The 20,000-nt window shown below is 41.1% G+C and overlaps 1 protein-coding gene and 1 long non-coding RNA gene across 2 annotated transcripts in view; both read right to left on the bottom strand.

Moving 5' to 3' along the window:
* Positions 1–3,992, bottom strand: part of LOC138950735 (ankyrin-1-like) — an 11,873-nt gene extending 7,881 nt beyond the window's left edge. The window contains exon 1 of the mRNA XM_070322463.1: positions 1–3,992. This exon is cut by the window's left edge and continues 599 nt beyond it. The gene's annotated coding sequence lies outside the window, so the exon portion shown is untranslated.
* LOC138950740 (uncharacterized) overlaps positions 1–20,000 on the bottom strand; it is a 238,231-nt gene that overhangs the window by 178,852 nt on the left and 39,379 nt on the right. The gene's annotated exons all lie outside the window — the stretch shown is intronic.

Below are 20,000 nucleotides of genomic sequence, written 5' to 3'. Positions count from 1 at the left end.
AACGTACGAAGTATACATCTCTGGAGCAAACAATACAAACATACCGCATTTAAATTAACAACTACAGGCCTGAACACATGAATCTTCATATAAAATCCATGAGTTCGGTTGTTTTCTGAATCTAGATTTGCCGTGCTCAAACGTTCATCACAAGCAATTTCCCGCAAGGCAAGTAACTCATACTTTGTCTAGCGACAAGAGTACTGTAGTTCCCCTTCTTTTCACTCAGTTTCTTCGACAACAGACTGCAATCCGACGGTCAGCTTTCAACAATATTTCATTTAATAAACAGATCACACGCAACCAAATGCACACATCTCATCAATTTAAACAACATAAAGCGGTTTCATACACTATTTTCCCCAGAAAACTGAACTTCATACAGTTTTTAACGTTGGAACACGGGTGCAAAAGTTCGTCTGCTAGTCCCATTTGACGAAAGAACATTATCCTAAGCGATACCAAAACATATACAGAACACACAATATCTGCCTTTGCCGCCACAGCAGAATAACAGCATATCTGTGTACTTGATTTTAGTCCAAAATAGGAAAACTGACAAGAAGTGTTAACAGAATGGAATGATTTGCACGGAACTATACAACCGCGCATTAATCGATCGCCTGCGCAGGTTGACTGGTTGAGTGAATAGGATTCGATCAAACTTTCGCAAAAAAAACTCCTCTTTTCTTTGAATAACTGAAGAAAGGAGGAATAAAGAGGTTACACACCTCGTCTCAGTGATTATACAAAATAATGGTCTCAGTTCGCGGTCATGAAAAAGCTCGCTAAAGCTCGCATTTTTCATGATCCGCTAACTTCGACCATTATTTTTAAATAATCACTGAGACTCGGCGTGTAACCTCTACGTATAATAATAATAATAATAATAACGATTACTTATATAGCGCGTAAACCTCGTGGTGACGAGCCCAGAGCGCTTTACACTTACACAATCATAATACAAACAAGGAAAGAGAACTAAATCCGAATAAATTCAAACATGGTCACACACACCCACACACGCACGCACACACACACGCACACACACACACACACACACACACACACACGCGCGCGCGCACACACACACACACAATCTTTGTTTCGTCATTGTCAATGTTCAGGTAACCCGCAATGTCATTCCATGTACGCATACGTTATTCTAGTACAACACACACAGGCACATACACATCCTCATGAACGCCACACTTTAGTAGATAATACACGTGGCAGCGCCGATGACTCACCGATCATGGGATCTTCTTCAGAGGTCTAACTTAAACATGTGTGTTTTGAGGGCTGTTCTAAAGGCAGATGGTGACTGGGAATCCCTAATGCTCCGGGGGATTTTCTCCCAGACAAGAGGTCCCTGGTACTTGAAGGATCTCTCAAATCCATAGTTAGTTGATTTTCTGTTTCTTTTTGGTTTACTAAGTACATTGGTATCTGTTGCAGAGCGAAGAGAGGAGAGGTTTGAATATTTTGATAACATCTCAGAGAGATAAGCAGGTCCTGTACCATGAAAGAAAGAGAAACAAATGCATGCAATTTTGTATTGAATACGACTTCTTACAGGCAGCCAGTGAAGGGATCTCAAAACAGGTGTGATGTGGTGTCTTTTAGGGGTCTTTGTGATTAATCTAGCGGAGTTGTTCTGTACTTTCTGCAGTTTTTCAATGAGATAGTCAAATGAACCAGAAAGAAGGGCATTTCCGTAATCTAGCCTTGAAAGAACGAGAGAGCAAATGAGGGTTTTTGTAGCATCGGAAGAAAGGCAGTGGCGGATGGAGCTAATTTTTCTCAGTTCATAGTAGGCATTTCTACAGACAGTGGAGACTTGTTGTTTGAAGCAGAGAGTTTCGTCGAAGATGACACCGAGGTTTCGTACTTGAGAAGCCAACTGAATATCAGTTCCAGCTATAGAGATTTGGGCAGGAAGGGATGGTTCTTTTTTAAGAGAAGGGGGTACAACTAGCATGATCTCGGTCTTGTCGTCATTAAGTTTCAATTTATTTTCGGTCATCCACAATTTCAAGTCAGAGATGCAGTTCTTAGTTGTCTCGATTGTGTTGGGGAGGTCAGTAATAGGGCCAGATTTTTGTAACTGAGTGTCATCAGCAAAGCTTTCATAGGAAACAGAGTGGCGAGAGATGACATTAGATATTGGTTTCGTGTACATGATGAATAGCACCGGGCCAAGTACAGAACCTTGGGGGACACCGAAAGTCAACGGGGATGGAGCAGATTGGAAGCCGTCAATGGAGACTATCTGAGAGCGGTCTGTGAGGTAGGACTTAAACCAAGCAGTGTGGCAAATACCAAAAGAATTGTGAAGTCTTGTCAGGAGAACGGAGTGGTCAATAGTGTCAAATGCTGCCGAGAGATCTAATAGAGAAAGGACAGACACATGCTTTTGATCGAGAGCTAAGAGAAGGTCATTTGCAACTTTGATGAGAGCGGTTTCTGTTGAGTGGCCAGCCCTATACGCGGACTGATGGGGGTCGAGGAGCTTGTTCTGGGTGAGGTGCCCAATGATCTGAGAGAGAACTATCTTTTCAAGTAATTTCGAGAAAAAAGGAAGATTTGAGACGGGTCTGAAGTTTTTTAGGCAGTTAGGGTCTAGGGAAGGTTTTTTAAGCAGAGGGCGGACTACCGCCGATTTGTATACAGATGGGAAGATCCCGGTGGCCAGCGAGTCATTGACGATACCGGTAATGCATGGAACTAGCGCATCAATACACTGGTTGAGAATGCACGAGGGCAATGGGTCAAGCTCACATGTCTTACGGTTGGATTCAGCAATTTTTTCTCTGACAAAACATTCTGACACATGGTGAAAACCCGAGAAAGATGTTCCTGAGAATTTTTTCTCTGTGAATTTGCTGGTGGTAGAGGTTAGCTGAGAGTCAAGTTCTTCTCGTATTGTCTGTACTTTAATTCTAAAGTAATCGGAAAATTCACAGGGTAGACGACTTGGAGTGTATATGGTCGGGAGAGGACAGTTTTTCTCTTTACCAAGCAGACTATTTGTGACAGAATACAGCTGCTTCATAGTCTTAGCTGCGAGTACCTGGGCTGAGTTATATGCAGTTTTGGCAGCTTCAACAAAGCGATTAACCTGGTGTTTAGCTCTGTTAAAAATCTCTGTGTCGATGTACGTGCTCGACGGTCGCAGCATGCGGCGTTCAGCTCTGCGTCGCTCCTGCTTCAGTGGCCGCAGCTCATCAGCGACAGCGCTATACCATTCACATGAAGACCGCGACGACACCTTGCGGCGTCTTGGCGGGGCATGCGAATCTAGAGCATCTTTGAGATACTGGTCGAGTTGATGAGCGGCGGGATGGACGGAAGAGTTGATGGAGGCCAGCATGTCCTCTGTCAGGGCAGCAACATCAACAGCGGCGATATTCCTTCTCATGACGAAGGTAGGGCGATGTTCAGGTTTAGGGAGAAATAAGTCCAGTACAGCACAGTAGTGATCCGAGGGTAGAATGTAATCCATAGTCAAAGACTTGATGATCGATTCATCATCTCGGCAAACAACCCAATCCAAGGTGTGTCCGTTGCGCTGTGTTGGAACGGTGATGGTTTGGGAGAGTTTGAATACGTTGAGAATATCCCACATATCCTCAGTGAGGGGATGGCGCGCATCATCGAACCAGACGTTGACGTCACCGACGATGAGCAATTTGCCCCTAAGCCCATTGCAGTACTCCAGAAAATCCGGGAACTCGTTTTTAAACTGCATATGTGTGAGCTTGTTCTTACGGCTAGGTGGGGGGCGGTAGATGACGAAGAGGTGAAGGGTGTCAGATGGAAGGACAAGAGTCAGCTCAACGAGCTCAAAAGACGGGTGGGGGAAGTTGAAGTCTGTTTTTGGTTTGATGTTAGGGAGAAGGGATTCCTTGATGATAATTGCAATCCCACCTCCTACGCGCCCTTCTCGAGAGTAAGGCAGCGTTTTGTAGCCGGGGGGTGTTAAGTCCTTGATCTTAGCGTTAGCTCCTTTATGGGGGAGCCACGATTCAGTAATGCATACCCCTGCCCAACGAAGTATGTTTGAGTTGATCCGTCTTCTGTGTGCGCGACAGCTTCAGATGTGTGTTTGAGTTGATCCGTCTCTCCCCTCCCTCTTTACATTTAGTCAAGTTTTGACTAAATGTTTTAACGTAGAGGGGGGAATCGAGACGAGGGTCGTGGTGTATGTGTGTGTGTGTGTGTCTCTGTGTGTCTCTGTGTGTCTGTGTGTGTGTGTGTGTCTGTGTGTGTAGAGCGATTCAGAGTTAACTACTGGACCGATCTTTATGAAATTTTTCATGAGAGTTCCTGGGTATAATATCCCCAGACATTTTTTTCATTTTTTCGATATATGTCTTTGATGACGTCATATCCAGCATTTTGTTGAGGCGGCACTGTCACACCCTCATTTTTCAATCAAATTGATTGAAATTTTGGCCAAGCAATCTTCGACGGAGGCCGGACTTTGGTATTGCATTTCAGCTTGGAGGCTTAAAAATTAATTAATTACTTTGGTAATTAAAAATCTGAAAATTATAATTAAAAATATTGTTTTATAAAACGATCCAAAATTACGTTTATCGTATTCTTCATCATGTTCTGATTTCAAAAACATATAAATATGTTATATTCGGATTAAAAACAAGCTCTGAACATTAAAAATATAAAAATTATGATTAAAATTAAATTTCCGAAATCGATTTAAAAACAATTTCATCTTATTTCTTGTCCGTTCCTGATTCCAAAAACATATAGATATGATATGTTTGGATTAAAAACACGTTCAGAGAGATAAAAAGAATAGAGATATAGAAAAGCGTGCTATCCTCCTCAGCGCAACCGCTACCGCGATTTTCTGGATTGTTAATTTCACTGCCTTTGCCACCCCCCGCGGGTTAGGGGGAAGAATTTACCCGATGCTCCCCAGCATGTCGTAAGAGGCGACTAACGGATTCTGTTTCTATTTTTACCCTTGTTAAGTGTTTCTTGTATAGAATATAGTCCATTTTTGTGAAGATTTTAGTCAAGCAGTAAGTAAGAAATGTTAAGTCCTTTGTACTAGAAACTTGCATTCTCCCAGTAAGGTAGTACATTCTACTACGTTGCAAGCCCCTGGAGCAAATTTTTGATTAGTGCTTTTGTGAACAAGAAACAATTGACAAGTGGCTCTATCCCATCTCCCCCCTTTCCCCGTCGCGATATAACCTTCGTGGTTGAAAACGACGTTAAACACCAAATAAAGAAAGAAAGAACTGCCTTTGCCACGAGCGGTGGACAGACGATGCTACGAGTGTACGGTCTTGCGGACAAAATGTAATGCGTTCAGTTTCATTCTGTGAGTTCGACTGAGCTTGACTAAATGTTGTATTTTCGCCTTTCGCGACTTGTTTTTAGGTGTAGGGGGTGGGGGAGGTTTGCTCATATCAACTGACACTTTATCAAACCATTTGAATAATTCACATACACAATTCTGGTGGTTGCTGTGTAATAAAAAAAACAAGTGTCACTGAAAACAGAGATGTGCTAATAAATTTAGCTGTCATGTGTGTGTATGTGTGGTGTGTGTGTGTGTGTGTGCGTATGTACTCAGTGCACTGGCGTCGGAAATTGGGGGGGGGGGGGAGCAGCTGCTGTTCCTGGGGTGGGGGGGGGGCAAACATGTCTTTTTGCAGAGAGAGAGAGAGAGAGAGAGAGAGAGAGAGAGAGAGAGAGAGAGAGAGAGAGAGAGAGAGAGAGAGAGAGAGAGAGAGAGTTTTCATAAACAAAATACCCCCACACACACACAAAAAAGAAGTATATTGTCTCGCGTGCAAGAACTTTATAGCCCAGACTCCCCACCCATCTCGCAACCCCGGACATCTCCTCACGTCTCTCATTCCCTCTCCACTTTAATTTTTAGTTCATAAAAAAAAGTTTCATTTGTGAACATTATTTGTTGTGCCTTTCGTCTTTAAAGGGGCAAAAATTAGCTTCCATTTTCCCTCTTTGCCATGCCTTTTGATCCATTTTGGTGACCTAGCCACCTAAGCATGGCAAAGAGGGAAAATCAAAAGTTTCTATGTGTCCCTTTAAACCTGTAATTAGAATTTTGAGTTGGGAATACTCAAGAAGAATCATTACAGTTTTGAAGATTATAAATAATTTTTGTCTTTGGACATTTAATTTGAATTTTGAGTGGAGAACAATAAAGAAGACATGTTCAATGTATGAAACGTATTACTTGTTGAGTTTGTATTCATTGGGCAGGGGTATAAATATCAATTTCACTTAAGATTTAGTATTATTGCATCAAAATATTGTTCCATATACATACAGACATACACACAGACAGATGGACAAAGTGAATCCAGTATACCCCCCTCCAACTTCGTTGGGCTGGGGTATACATATTGTTCCTTATCTGACAACATTTCACGGGTGAAGCAAGTTTACCGTTAGTAGAGTTTCAGAACAATCATGTAAATTAGTAAGCTTTCAGAACAACCACGTATGAGGGCTTACATGTTTACTATGAAATAAATAGTAGACTTTCAGAACAATCATGTAATAGTCACTTTTCAGAACAATCACGCGTAACACACGTATCGTGTCAATGACCAAATCAGCTCAGCAAAATGTAATATATCTCACTGTGCATAGAACGCAGCCAAGCTGTAGATGTTTCTCTGTGTCCACGTATAAATGGTGCTGTTATTGCAGATAATGGAGTGCTCTTGTCCAGTGTAGAAGCCTGGACGCACAAGGAAGATGTTTTTCACTGCCCGAACGAAAGGAAGAAAACAGCAATGCTATGCGCACGATTATTTTCTGTTGCAGAAAGACGCAGTACAAACGTATCCCACCGGAGAGACTATACTCAAGTGTGCCACACTTTTTGCACCACTGCGTGTTTTATTCCGCCGTGTCATTATACATCCGGCTTCCAAAGGGCCCTGTTGTCGTAGTACAGTATTCACATGGTGCCCTACACACCCGGCTGTTTGTTTCGGTCTCCTTCCTTCGCCACGCGGCAGGTAAACAAGTCTGATCGACCTTGCAATACAATTGAATGCCAAAAGTCTAACTTAGCCATGACCCGCATTTTTAAGTTAGACTTTTGACACTCAATTATACCAAGCTTATAAACACGAACGCTCTCACAGACCTAGTGGGGATAAAAGCGACCACCACCACAGTCATAGTTTTCTAGCTCAAATGTTGACATTGTATAGCAAACAACAGGTAACACAATTTTCCATTTTACGATTAGACAGCACGAAGCACTCATAAGCCACATGGCATCTAGGACCATGCATCACGTTTCATTCGGCCATTAAATGTAATAGAACAGACCCATCACGTCACGTAGGCAGTGTGAAACACACAGATAGACACACACACATACACACACACACTCACACACACACACTCTTCAGGGTAGGCCCTATAGTTGAATTTTGACTGAAAAGAGAAAGTGCGCCCTTGAATATTTCTTGTTAACATCGATTGTTATGTTTGGCAGGCCCCAAGCTTCCAAAAAATACCCATGTGGTAGAGTCCGCTTTTGGGTGCACGGTCAGCCCTCCGCCGTGACGGAGTATATCCAATGCTGTGTGTATATCGAGGTCTCAGCATTTTAAGAGCTTTAGAAACCATAGAATCATGGCACGATGTTAGTGTGTCAACATCGCAATCTTCCTTGCAATAAAACTGATCCTTTTCCAGTGATTTATCAACATTTGTCATCATTGTAAACATTTATGACGCTGTTTTCCCAGTATCTTTTTTGTTTGTTGGAAATAGTGACGTCAGTGGGAAATGCTCGTCCTTTGGATGTTCAATCTTCTTACCCTTGTTCGCATGTTAACGAGAAGTGGGGTCTCTGTGCAAGAACATTTTCTATACATTTATTGATTAAAAAGAATTCTTTCAAAGTGCAGAAAGTAGTTTTTTGTCAAAACGTATTTTGCGCCTATGATATCTTTCAATTTAACAAAATCTGTTTATAGATATAAAGAAATTGCTCTGTTACGGAATGGTGTGACCAGTTTACAGTAACATAAATCATATGATTTTATTTCCTTATTTTTGGGAAGATAAGTGTTTCCCCAAAACTAAATGGTTTACCGGGGAAACGGACGCAAAAGAATTCTGACACATAAATAATTTGAATGTCAATTAATAGGACAACAACACATCAACATTTTGTTTTTTAAAGTTTGCGAAAGAAACAATCACTTTCTCCCTGCCTTAAATATTTCTTGACAGTGGTATCGAGTTTACGTGTAGAGTTTACATACCATTTCTATTCTCTGAGCGACGCCTTTTCTTCATTTGGTATGATCCTTATTGGACCAAACAAACAGCAACAAAAACTTCGTCACGCTCATAAAAAATACATATCTCAGTGTTAGGCATTTCTGTACTGAAACTACAGGGGAAGCTACCGGAAGGGTATCTATCATGTGTTAGAGAGTACAAACTCTCAGACCATCGAAACCATTGCCACAGTAACCAGAGACATACATACTATGTCTCTGCAGTAACGTAAGCAAAACTGCCGATCTCGTATCTTGAGTTAGGCACTTTTGCTTAAATGATACCGGAAGACTTGTTTTGAGAATGTGAAGGTATGCAAATGCTCTGTGTGGGTTGTTATGCAAGTTTGCTGATTGAAAATGTTGTTGTCAGCTCTTTATCTCACGTTTATCCATCTTATACCGCTCGAGATAGTTTGCAACTTATAACTAAAATCAGATAGAATGATTGTTCAGAAACCAAAGAATTGGGCTTTTTGCGTTTTTCTCAAAACTCACAAAAGTGTCATGAGCAATTATGTTTATGAGCGTGACGAAATGGAATATGACATATTACATGAACCAATCCATGCATTGCGAGACATAGGTACACGAAACCATGGTTTGAAAACAATATCACAGAGATAGAACACGTCCCCAGCTTGTGTGGAGAAACCGCGAGAAAAATCCAAACACGGGTCTACAGGGAGAGATCTATTGATCCTAGACGACAGCCTACTGTGTGTCGCTTTGAAATCACACCTGGTATTTTATTTTATTTGACTGAAAGCCTACAATGGTGGCGATTGAACAGTTTTTCTCGGCGCTCCGTCCAACGTTAAGAAAAGGCATTTCTCTCTCTGACACTTCAAACCAATGACTGCTCAAATGGCAAATCTTTGTAATCCTTTTTAGAATCGTGGTGAAAAGCAGTTGTGAAACGCTTTTCACTGATCTTAGATCCAACATTGTGACGTACTCATAATGTGAACGAGCTGAACACCAACAGGGAGACCGACGGACTAGACTTGTTTCTTGGCTCTGAAACACGTTAGCGTGCCTGTAAGTTTCGGTCAGAGAGAGAGAGAGAGAGAGAGAGAGAGAGAGAGAGAGAGAGAGAGAGAGAGAGAGAGACAGAGACAGAGACAGAGACAGAGACAGAGAGACAGAGAGAGGGACAGAGAGAGACAGAGACAGAGCGAGAGAGAGAAAGAGAGAGTGAGAGAGGGGGGGGGGGGGGGTGGGCAGTGCCTTGTTCTACTGACAGTGATATCGTCAAGTTGCGGTGACTCCATAATTTTATACTCTCGATTTTCCTGTTTTAGGAAGTATGGAGTACAGGAAGACGCTGCCTTTCATGGAATAGTCTGGGATCAGACATGATTATTTTATCAGTCAAATCGTACACATTGGGATGAGCTAAAACAGTAGTGTCGAGTTTACATATCATGTTTTCACTTGCGACTGACACGTTTTTGCTCGCCTTTGCATCATTTAGTATATATATTTGATTATCGGACAAAAAACAAAGCAAACAGAAAATGTAGTAAACATGCAATAGATAGCTACTCATGAGTACACGAAACCAAGTAAAAGACGAAGAACATGTGCCCGCCTGCCTAGAGTAACCGCGAGAAAAATGCGCAGACGGGTGAAAAAGGAGAGATATAATGATCTTATAGGACAGTCTACTGTATGTCGCTTTGAAATCACCTGGCACTTTATTGAAGTTTGACAGAAAGGCTACAATGACGGCGATTGAAGTCAGTGCCAACTTGTTAGAATCTTGCTTTGTAAAGCAGACTTTGTAAAAAGGTTTTCACTGATTTTAGATCGCACATTGTCAAGTACACACGGTGTCGAAGACCTGAACATTATAAGATGTTTGATGGGTTGTTGACAGACCAGCTTTTTTGTCGGTCCGAGGGGGAGCATATCGTCTTTTGTTTCATATTTATTGACAGGCCGCGGTCAATAAATATGAATCAAAAGTCGATATGCCCCCCGAGGACCGACAAAAAAGCTGGTCTGGCAATAAACCATCAAACATCGTTTTTGTCATCATTTTGGTGGTTCAACATTAAGTGAAAAATCAACACAGGGAGCCATGGTTTGAAACGCGAGTTCTGTTATTATAATGCATGTTCGGGGCCCCAGCACGTTGTTCAAAGCTGGCGTGAGAAAACAACTTACTGTGTGTGATTTGAGTTTATAATGTTGAGACAAGTATGTCAGGTTTGAGGATGCGAAGTTCTGTAGGTTCCGACTACAGAGTGGTGTGTGAAAGCAACAGTAAGCGCCTTTGAGATGATAGTGCCCACACGTTGCATTCGAGCGATGGGATTGTCGTATTTCAAACTAGGTGATTTGCTTGCACAGTCAGCGTTGACCATCTCACAACAGATCTGTTATGTGGATTATCGTGCGACGTTCGAGTCGGGGGCAAGGAATCGCAGGAAGCAAAGATGAGTCTTTTTCCATTGTCACCTTTCTTTCCGGTTGTTGGTGCATATAATATTGTGCGGACAAAATGATGCGACGGCGAGTGTTTTTTGCCTCCAAGATTTTGTGGTGTGGGTATTGTTTTGCTCGTTTCATACCCACACCAAAACCTGAAACACACCCCACCCCACCCTCCCCCCCCCTCACAATCAGTCCATGAACACAAACACTGACACACACAAATTAATGATCAAGTTACCCCCCCCCCCCAACCCTTCACTTGCACACCTGCAACGCAGACGATCATATTATTGATTAAATATTCATATAGGTCAGTGTTGGGTTTTTTGTTCTTGTTTGTGTTATTGCAGAATCGGTTTTCTCTTATTGCTACACGTGTCTCTTCATTACATTTCACCATCGCCCTACCACCCTGCCCCTCTCGGTATTCCACCCCTCGGTTTTCAGTGGTAAATATTAGTAATCGAATATTGAAGCTACGTTGAGTCAAAGGTCACAGAAGATTTGCATCGTGCAGCACTGCACGAATTGGGTCAAAGGACACAAACGATTTGCGTCGTGCCGCGAAGGAAAGATAATCGCGATCTTGTTTCTCATTGCCTCTCTGTTTTTCATTAGACTTGTCATTCTGCTTGCTCGGCTTTGTCAGATGTCTTCATTTCTTGTTGCTATGTTCTTTGCTTTTTTATTATTATTTTTTTATTTTTGCGCGTAGTTTATCGATACAACGTCTTGTGCACGGGTCAAAATGTGTGTGTCAGGGGTCAATTGGTTTGACTTAAACTTACGTTCGTGTTTCTCCAAACAGAGATACACGCACTCCATGACTTTGTGAGAAGATAAAACATATCGATAGGTTTCATTTGTTTGCGATAAAGCATAAATGTATGACCTTTGATGAGGTAGTTTTGTTTTTTGTTTACATTTGCCAGTTTGCCAGTTCGTATTTGGAACTTGGGAAAAGAGCCGAAGAATCCTCGAGCGTTTCTATTGGGTTTGCTTTTGATTATCCACGTAATAGGGCTTCCTGCAACTATGGTAACCGGGGATTTATTCCCCGGGGAACATGAGATTTATTTCCCAGGTGCTTGTGAATGAAAACTCGTGAAAACGATGACTTAACATGGTGACTGACTTCGTTCGCTTCTTGTCTGTCAGACACGTTAGAGTGTGAGTGCGTGCGTGCGTGCGCGCGCGCGCGCGCGCGTGTGTGTGTGTGTGTGTGTGTGCGCAAGTGCGTGTGCGTGTGTGTGTGTAGCAGTAGTAGGATATAATGCATTCCATTGGTAATGGTGAATCTCTCTCATTGACTGACTCGATCAGGTAAAGTCCGCATCTCAAATACTAGTTCATGCAAAAAAGTTCGAGTAAGCAAGGCACCTGTGGTTTTGGAACAGCAAATGTGTATATATATAAACACTCACCTGACTGATTGTTTGTCTGTCTGTCTGTCTGTCTGTGTGTCTGTCTGTCTTGTCTGTCTGTGTCTGTCTGTCTGTCTGTCTGTCTGTCTGTCTGTCTGTCTGTGTTTTTGTCTGTTTCAGACGAGTAACACACCGTTGGCCAATACAGAGCCCGGAGACAACGGTGTGTACACATTTGGTCAATCTCAAGCATAAAGTATGTTAACCCAGATATTGCCAGTAACATGAACATCATATTTATTTGGTCTTTGATGAAAACTTCTTTTTTTTTAATTATCACGCGCTTGACTTATCAACGACACCTTTCATGCCAAGGCGCTCACCTCGCCTTTCTCTCACTCAACACAGGAACAAGGAGATAATCGAACGTTTCAAAATGTTAGCCGGAGTTCCACAGTGGTTAGGCCAAAAAAAAAATAGGTCTGTTTACAGTAACCCGACCGACCCTAGTTTTTTCGCGCGACCCTAGACTTTTTTTTGGCATTTGGGGAAAAAAAAAAAAAATCTTTTGGGTTTTTTTGCAAAATAACGTAAAAATATGGTTTTTTGGAATAAAAAAATAAAAAAATAAAATCCCGACCTACCGACCCTATTTTTGGCTCACGTAAGTGTAGCCTATGCGATGGTAAACTCTGTCTGTCTGTGCGTGCGTGCGTGCGTGCGTGCGTGCGTATGTATGTATGTGTGTATGTCTGTGGTAGAAACTTTAACATTTTTGGCTAAACACCGAAATACTCATTTCACGTGGTTAATTTTACCCTATTGTTGGCTCACGTAAGTGTAGCCTATGCGATGGTAAACTCTGTCTGTCTGTGCGTGCGTGCGTGCGTGCGTGCGTGCGTATGTATGTATGTGTGTATGTCTGTGGTAGAAACTTTAACATTTTTGGCTAAACACCGAAATACTCATTTCACGTGGTTAATTTTCAAGCACCATCTTCAAATTATTGAAGCAATGATCAACATTGTGTCGGCATGTGTGTAGTTAAAGCGTGTATCCAAAGAAAACGGGTGGTGGGGGGTTTTGAAGGGGTACAAGCAGTTGACTGGTTTGTGTCGTGTTTGGCATGCAGACGGCAGGTCAGGTGTCAAGATCAGGTCAGGGGTCGCGCGAAGGATTGTGGTCCAGTTCTCACCTCGCCGATTCGCCGGGGAAGACGATTTCATGTTGTTCGGTTTCTAAGCTCCAGAAAAGTAAATAAAGAAGATACCAAAGGGAGATTTCCTACAATTTGATCTGCACAGCGTGTTTCCAATGTCCACGCGAGGAAGAGCTGTCGAAAGCGCGGCAGTCAGTGTCGATCTTGCAGCCGTATCCCGGTAAGTTCAGAGACAGATCTAGTGTCTCCCACTCTCATAACGTGTCACCTACTGTTAATCCGTTTTGTTTTAATTTCTTTTTATTTCAGCAGACACGGATGTCAAACATTGTAGTTTCTTTGGCAGTCACCTCTAGTGAAATGAGTTGATCTAAAGTGCCTGTAATGTTTGGATGTCTTTGCTCGTGGTTCGATTTATGTGAATTTCAAGACTTGCAGTAGAGTCTCAAGTTAAGTTTACTCTGCCCGAAAAAAACTGTCCACCATTTACTTGAACATGCAGATATAAGGAAACAGAATGAATCTGTTCTCAAAGTCAAAATGATCACGATTTTTTCCTCAGATTCAAAACATGCACTGTCATGGTTTTGTCTGTACAATTTAGTAAGTCTTAAGTACTTTGCAACAACTTCCTTGAACGTGAAAGACAGTTTTTGAATGCTAGATCTGTATCGCGTTTCATTCCAGACTCGATCCTCTCTTTGATTGTAGATCTACTGTTTGCTGTTTACGCACTATCATATGATTCGCTATGTAACGTTTGGTAAGCTTACCTTGCAACAGCTTTCTTGTCTTTGTTGGCATTTCTGGCTGTGTTGACCGTCAGAATTATTTTAAGAACCAGGCTGCTGCAGTCGACATGTTTCGCATATTGTAGGGTCACCATGCTGCATAGGTAAAGTGGCTTGTATTTATAACCTGACTATTCTGTGTGTGTTACGGAGTGAGTGAGTTTGTGTTATGTTACTGTTTGTTGATTTCTTACGGGAGCCTTGAAGGCTTCGCCTCTTGTTTGGGCCTATGTTACCGTAAACAGACCTATTTTTTTTGTTGGCCTTAGAGCGCTTGCCCCTGATGCTGGAGGTCATGGGTTCGATCCCCACCGGAATACAATCACCCGATTTTTGGCTCACGTAAGTGTAGCCTATGCGATCGTAACTTTGTCTGTCTGTGCGTGCGTGCGTGTGTGTGTGTGTGTGTGTGTGTGTGCGTGTGTATGTCTGTGGTAGAAACTTTAACAATTCGTCATTTGAAGTCGTCACATTACGTGCGTGCGTGCGTGCGTGTGTATGTCTGTGGTAGAAACTTTAACAATTCGTCATTTGAAGACGTCACATTATGACGTAAGAGGGTTAGACGTCACGCGAAGGAATTACTGAACGTCTCGGTCATTGTTATTTTGTGCGGACCGAGACTAGTTGGCAGTCGTGTCCCTGTAAGTAGGCTACATGCAGACAGACAGATCTAGATCTAGTGTCTCGCTTTCTTGCACAGTTTCACCTATGCTTACTGTGTGTGTGTGTGTGTGTGTGTGTGTGTGTGTGTGTGTGTGTGTGTGTGTGTGTGTGTGTGTGTGTGTGTGTGTGAGTGTATATGTGTGACGGAGTGATTGAGTTTGTGTTACTGTTTGTCGATTTCTTACGTGAGCCTCGAAGGCTTCGCCTTTTGTTCCAAGTGCTCTCCAGTCCACACACCTGGAAATGGGTACGGGAAGACAAAGGCAGTTATAGGGAGAGGAGTACCCGAGGCATCGCCCTCATAAAGCTGTCCTGATAGTAGTTGAGATCTCAGTATCTTGCTCCCCTACGACCAAGAAATGGTGATGGGAACATCTTTACCTTCTTTTTTTTGTTGACCTTTTGTATGGTATTGTACATTTTTGTGTAACGATAAAAAGCCATAATAGCCAATCATGGTCGATCATACCTCTTCTGGAAAAGTATTATGTAACAAAAGCACTTTCAATTATTATACAGCCCTAATATTAATATTTGTCCAAGCATAATGCGCAAAGCATAAGTAATTTGATGGATATGCTGGTTTTCAACTTTAAAGACTTTCTTGATTGCAAGTAAATTGTGGTAAGGCGTAACATTTTTTAAAAAACAACTTATTTCCGGTTCCTGGTTTTTACTCATGTGATATGCATACAGACAGCTTGCAATAAGTGAATAACTTATTTGTGTACTTTATATCCCAATGAGGAGTAATGCGTTTATTGGCATAATTTGAAAAGCCTGAGTCACCTGGTCATACATAACAAATTCAAGCTTGACATTTTTAGATTTCTTTTGAGTTTAAAATCAAAAAACAAGAAAGGTAGGTTGTTGGAATGTTTGTTATTGACAAAACAATACATTCACAAATATATCGACCCAACGGTCTTTTAAGTGCACAGACAAACAATAACGAAAACTTATCTGGCTGACTTTTTCTTCCGCCTGCCACGAAGCCACAAGCGAGGTTGTTTTTTATATAAAAATATATAAAGCGAATGTATTGTTTTGTCAATAACAAACGTTCCAACAACCTACCTTTCTTGTTTTTTTATTCTGAATCCTGCGGTCTTTTACATGCAACAGTGGTGACTGGCCTATAATGTCACATGGAAAAGTTTGACTCACTAAAAGCAAGGGTATACACTCTTTCACAATCCACACAAACCCGATAACCGGCACGGTTGGCCTAGTGGTAAGGCGTCCGCCCCGTTAACTGAGGAACATCGCAATCTTGCAAAAAGGATGCAATATTATTGTCTAAATTTTCATCAGGTATTTTTTGTGAATAAAGAGTTTGAAAATACTCTCTCTGAGCTTCCAGTATATCAAATTGATCTGTAATGACTTCACCAGTTAAGTGATGAGGAGAAGGCAGAGTGTGAAGGAAATGTAACGGTTGAAGAGGCATCATCAGCACTTAAATTGATGAAAAATGGTTCCTCACCAGGCATGGACGGCCTTACCACAGAATTTATTAAGTTTTTTTGGTCAAAGTTAAGAACTGTTATTGTTGATTCATTTGACAAATCATTTGAGAATGGAAGTCTGTCCTACACCCAAGCATCGGCGGTTATTACCCTGATCCACAAAGGGAAAGATTTATCAAAACACAGTTTATCAAACTGGAGACCAATTTCTTTGACAAATACAGACTATAAGATTTTAGCTAAATGTTTAGCAAATAGGTTAAGCCCAGTTATTCAAAAGATAGTACACGAAGATCAAGTTGGTTTCATTAAAGGTAGAAACGTCTCTCATACGCTGAGAACAATAGATGATGTTATTGAACATTTTAGATTACAAGAAAAACCTGGTTTGGTACTTGCTTTGGATTTCAAAAAAGCATTTGACAGCATATCGAAAGAGTTTATGTTATATGCCTTTAAGAGATACGGATTTGGAACAGACTTTTTACGTTGGGTAGAAGTATTGTTCAGTAGCACAAGAAGCTGCATTGGATACAACGGTTGGCTCTCAAGTGATTTTGAAGTCAGCTGTGGGGTGCGACAAGGTTGTCTTTTCTCACCACTAGCTTTTGTTATGGGAATTGAGCTGCTTGCAACCCGATTTCGAAAAGGTTCTGAAGTAAAAGGTTTGGAAATTGAAACTGACGATTCAGAAGAATTGCATATGTTTAAAAAGATTTTGAAGGCACTTCTGTATGCCGATGATGTTACCATGTTTTTGCGTGATAAAGATGACATTAAAGCTGTTTTGGGGATATTAGACGAGTTTACAATTATATCCGGTTTGAAGATAAATAGAGTAAAATCAGAAGCAATGTGGATTGGATCAAAACGGAATAGCAACGAGGGAGGATACGGATTAAGATGGGTTAAACAAATGAAGATTTTGGGAATATATTTTTGCAATACATCCAGTGCCTCCCTCGTGAATGAAAACTGGACACAACGAATTAAGAGTATTAAACAGGTGATTTTAAACTGGGAAAAACGGAATCTTGGCATATTTGGTAAAATGTGCGTAATAAAAAGTTTTTTGATTTCCCAGTTTGTTTATGTTATGCAGGCAATATGCATCCCTGAACCTGTGTTGAAAGAAATTAATACGATATTGTTTCGTTTTCTTTGGAGGAAAATTAATTGTAATAAGAAAGCGTTTGAGAAAGTGAAGAGAAGTGTTATGTGCAGTGGAATAGCAACAGGAGGAATTCAAATGATTGATATGCACATATTGCAAGAATCTATTCTGTGCGGCTGGCTTGCTCAGCTTTCGAATATGAATAACAATAGTACATGGACTTGGATTCCTAGATTATATTTCCGTAATTTTGGAACAGATTTATCTTGTTTTAATTCAATTATTGGTCCTAAAAAGTTTAAAGGGTTAAATAGTCTTCAGTCCTCCTTCTGGAGCAAAGTACTGCGAGTCTGGTTGGAACATAATACACTGCACTCTCCTTCATCTCTGAAGATGGCATGCATATGGAATAATGTCGATATAAAATATCAAAATAATGTAATTTATTTTGACAACTGGGCAAAAAAAGGAATAACACATGTCAATGACGTTTTAGAAAACAATTCCATTTTGTCATTTCAAAATGTACAGAACTTAATTGGTACTTCACCAGAACTCTATTTACAGTACATTGTTGTTCACTCGGCGTTGTCTCGTTATTTAAAGAACAATACGGATTATGTATATGCTGTTACTGAAGAATTTTCGAAATTGTATTTTAATGATAAAGTTATGTTAAAAGCTAGAGACTTTCGAAATTTTATGACAGATATGAAATATAGTCCACCCTGCTGTGTTCGATTTTGGCTGAACAAACTTGGTATTAATATTGAAGAAAAAGTTTGGCTCAATGCAAAAGAGACAACAACAGAAACCAGACTAAAAGAATTACAGTGGAAGATATTACACAATATATACCCAACCAATATTCTTCTCTTAAAAATGGGACTCACAAATAATGATAAATGTCCATATTGTATTGAACAAGTTGATTATATTGAACATTTCTTTTTCTATTGCAGTAAAATTCACCATTTGTGGAAGCATGTTGAAACATTGTTTTACGATCGATATAACATAGCAATTATTTTACAAGCAACAGATGTGCTGATTTGTGTGCGAGATAAGAATGGTTTGACACATGATATGTTTAAGTATCTTACCCATTTAATCTTGATTGGAAAAATGTGTATAAGTAAATTTAGATATAGGACACCCCTTGAAATATTATTTATTTTTCAAAGGGATTTAACCCTCAGGGGACTGGTATAAAACAAGTGTAAGTTTAAATTGAGTGTTTGAAATGATAATATTTAGAGACTGTTATTTACGGATAGAAATGTATGATAAGGAATAAATTTATGTTATGAAAAAAAAAATGAAAAAAAAAGGCGTCCGCCCCGTGATCGGGAGGTCGTGGGTCGGCCGGGTCATACCTAAGACTTTAAAATTGGCAATCTAGTGGCTGCTCCGCCTGGCTTCTGGCATTATGGGGTTAGTGCTAGGACTGGTTGGTCTGGTGTCAGAATAATGTGACTGGGTGAGACATGAAGCCTGTGCTGCGACTTCTGTCTTGTGTGTGGCGCACGTTATATGTCAAAGCAGCACCGCCCTGATATGGCCCTTCGTGGTCGGCTGGGCGTTAAACAAACAAACAAACAAACAAACAAACCCGATAGAGGTAATGAAGAATGGGCTGTGCTTTAACATGGTTGATCTCACCACAGTCAATTTGTATTTAGATCACGTCTTTGCAAGAAAAGTTCAATTTACCGAAGTGAGTAAAATGTTAGAGAAAATTGGGAAAATTAGTCAATCAATCAATATGAACCAATGAAGCTTATATCGCGCGTATTCCGTGGGTACTGTTCTAAGCGCAGGGATTTATTTATTTTATTTTAATTTTATGCAATTTATATCGCGCACATATTCAAGGCGCAGGGATTTATTTATGCCGTGTGAGATGGAATTTTTTTTTACACAATACATCACGCATTCACATCGGCCAGCAGATCGCAGCCATTTCGGCGCATATCCTACTTTTCACGGCCTATTATTCCAAGTCACACGGGTATTTTGGTGGACATTTTTATCTATGCCTATACAATTTTGCCAGGAAAGACCCTTTTGTCAATTGTAGGATCTTTAACGTGCACACCCCAATGTAGTGTACGGTTTTTTTCGTCTCATCCGAAAGACTAGCACTTGAACCCACCACCTTGGTTAGGAAAGGGGGGAGAAAATTGCTAAAGCCCTAAAGCCGACGGCACGAAGCGCCTAGCTTCCTAGGGGGGTCCGGGGGCATGCCCCCCCGTAACATTTTGAAAAAAAGGATGCAAAATGGTGCAATCTGGTGCAATCTGGTGCATTCTGAGGATGATTTTGTCACTGATTAATACCCCAAAAATTGAAACTCAATGTAAAATAAAGAAATGCACCATAAATATATTTTTATTTTTTGGCTGGGGGGGGGGGGGGGGTCCGGAAACCCCAGAACCCCCCCCCCCCTCGTCCGCCCCTGTGGTGTTAGTGCTAAGACTGGTTGGTCCGGTGTCAGAATAATGTGACTGGGTGAGACAGGAAGCCTGTGCTGCGACTTCTGTCTTGTGTGTGGCGCACGTTATATGTCAAAGCAGCACCGCCCTGATATGGCCCTTAGTGGTCGGCTGGGCGTTAAGCAAACAAACAAACAAACAAAAGCTTGAAAGAGGGGTTCCACAGTATTGATAACTGATAT

The sequence above is a fragment of the Littorina saxatilis genome, linkage group LG16, assembly GCF_037325665.1.
Source record: "Littorina saxatilis isolate snail1 linkage group LG16, US_GU_Lsax_2.0, whole genome shotgun sequence".
Classification (NCBI taxonomy): Eukaryota; Metazoa; Mollusca; class Gastropoda; order Littorinimorpha; family Littorinidae; genus Littorina; species Littorina saxatilis.
The sequence above is the reverse complement of the archived record's forward strand: the minus strand, read 5'-3'. Positions and strand labels throughout refer to the sequence as shown.